Source organism: Bison bison, unplaced genomic scaffold (genome assembly GCF_000754665.1).
Source record: "Bison bison bison isolate TAMUID 2011002044 unplaced genomic scaffold, Bison_UMD1.0 scf7180017864484, whole genome shotgun sequence".
NCBI classification, from domain to species: domain Eukaryota; kingdom Metazoa; phylum Chordata; class Mammalia; order Artiodactyla; family Bovidae; genus Bison; species Bison bison.
In genome coordinates, this window is record NW_011495044.1 from 3,977,458 (window position 1) to 3,980,216 (window position 2,759).

Sequence of the window (2,759 nt, forward strand, 5' to 3'; positions counted from 1 at the left end):
ACTGTGTATGCTGTTTCCTCGGCCTGAAATGCCCTCCCCAGGGTTTTTCCCACCTGTGAAAGACCTATTTCATCACATACCAGGTTTGATGGTGAATCTTACTCCCTAGACTGTTAGGTTCTCAGGAACAAGAACCTGATCTCATCATCCCCACTTCCAGCCCCTGTGTGGCTCGAAGTGGGTATTAATATTAGCAAGTGCTGGAGTGAAGCTCTGAGCTGGGAGCAGAGGCTGAAAGATGGCCAGGGCTTTCGTCTGAGTTAGCATTGGGAGCTCTGAGCTCTAGTCCCAGCTACCCCGTGAATTTGTGACCCTGGGCGTGTGATTTGAGTTCTCCAAGTTCTGTGTGATGAGGACTATGTTCCTCGCCCCTCTTCCCTGGCAGGTGCTGGGAGGCAGTGAGGCCGGCCTGCGGGAAGAGGGCAAGGAAGTGCGATGCCCCCCTAGCATCGTGGTGGGGCAGCAGGCTTGATGTGCACTCTCTCCTTCAGTCCTCATGACTCCAGAAGGTGGGTGTAGTTATTGGCTTCATTTTATTCCGCTGGCCTCATTCTAGGCAGCCGAGGCTCAGAGAGGTCAAGCAACCTGCTTAGCCACACACAGCCAATGCAGTGGATGGACAGACACGTGGTTAAACAGGCATGGCTGTTCGGAAGAGCTTCTTTTTTGGCAGAGTGGAAGGGGGTTGAACATGAATAAGTTTGCAGTCCAGATACGCGCCCAGGAAGCAGGAGTGTGGCTGGGAGGGGACAGGGAGTCCTACACAGCTGCTTAGAGGGTGGTCTCCAGAGAGACTACCCCTCTTCCTGGTAAGCAGCTCTGGCTGAGGGTTCCGCCATAAAATTGGCACAACCAAGCAGAGGACTCTCTCTGGGCACCCCGACCTACGCTGGCTGGGGAATCTGAGACTCTGAGCCAATCATTGTTTGTTTGTTTTTAAAACAATTACATTGTCTCTAGTCAAAAATAATGTATGCTAGAGGAAAAATACTTTAAAAACAATTTAGAAAATGTAAAGTGAAAAGTCAAAGACCTCCCCCGACTTCCCCCACCACACACATATAATGTGTACATTGTGTTACATGTTATATACATAACATGCATCACTTTTTCACAGAAATGGAATTATATTTTCTATCATTGGATTTTTTTTATTTAACATATTTTGGAAATCTTCCATGTCAGTACATTTTTTTATTGACTCATTCTTTTTAATGACTGCACTTTGTGTAACCCATTAACCCCAGACCCTAACTGATGGAGGTTTAGCTTGTTTCCAAGTTTTCACTGTTACAGATAATGTTACAAGGAGCATCCTTGTATATCTACCCTGGAACACTTATGGGAACATCTCTGTAGAGTGGCTTCCTCAAAGGGGAATCACTGAATCAGAAGAGATGAGCAAATAAAATTGCAACAGCCACAAATAGTTCTCTAAGTGGCTGTAAAATTCTTAGTGTAAGGAATCCCCCAAAGTTCTTCTATTTTCCATGACTATTTTGAAACAGCTATGCTTTATCTCCTCCCCTTCCTTTTCTTCTTCAAGTCAAAATCATTCAAATTTGCAGCTAGTGCCCTAACCATATGAGCTGTCTGCTGGTTAGGTCACCCAGTACTGATGCATAATATCTCACCTACCTCTCATGGTGATCTGACTTTGTTATTCCAGGTCACATAGAGGTGAGGAAGCAGAGGCTCATAGAGGTGAAATGACTTGCCTACTACCACAAGCTAGTCATTTACTGAGTTAAAGAATTAAATGGACTTAGGATCGTGTACGTGGTAAGAGATATTTAAGTGTTAGTTCAGCTTCTTTTACAAAGGGGAAATTTTTTATGTGGCTTAAAAAGCAGAAAATATTTCCTCCTAGTTCCACCCAGTCATTTAGACCCAGACTGCTTCCTTCTTGCTTCTCCGCCTTACCTGACCCCAACCTCTAGAAGCGTGATGGCAGCTCAAAGTCCAAGTTTGCTTTCTTTTTGTTTTTTGCTTTTGCTCTTTGTCTGTGAAGTGGAAGCTGGGCCATGCCCAGCTCTCAGGAGGAAGACAGTCAGGAGGTGAGCAAAACAAATATTTGAAGATTCTTTTGACGAGGATTTATTCATGTGATCACACTTGGCTGCAAGAGAGGCTGGGAAATATGACTTCTAGTTGTCAAACATGTGTTCACCAGCAGCTCAGTTACTATGGAAGACGGAGAGGATGGATTTGGGTGGGCAACCAACAGTCTCTACCATGGCAAATGGCTCAGTTGAGAAACACTTCTCAACAGTTGAGGACATTTGAGAACCACTCTCAATAGTTGAGAACCACTTCTCAACAGTTCTCAGTTGAGAACTCAAGTCTCCTCGGCCCCATGGCACTTGGTGGGGAAGGGGGAGGTGTAGGAGACCTGAGTCCTATACAAAGAGAACTGAGTTGTTATCAGGTCAGTCATCACTGGGCATGTGCATCCTGGGTAACTCACTTCCCTTCTTTGAGTCTCAGTTTCTTTATCTGTAAAATGGGGATAATAATGGGACTTACTCTCAGACTGCTGATGTGAAAACACTTACCAAAGTTTGTAACATACAAGGGGCTCAAGTAGTTGATGAGTTGGGGTAGAATTTGGATTTGAGCACATGAAAGGAAGAAATTCCAGGGAAGATGATAATCTGTGCAATGGCAAGTGGCATGAATGAATAGGACTTGACTGGGAAAGGAAACAAGTCCAGTGTGGTCACCATGCAGGGTAACGCTCAGAGCAGCAAGGGATATAC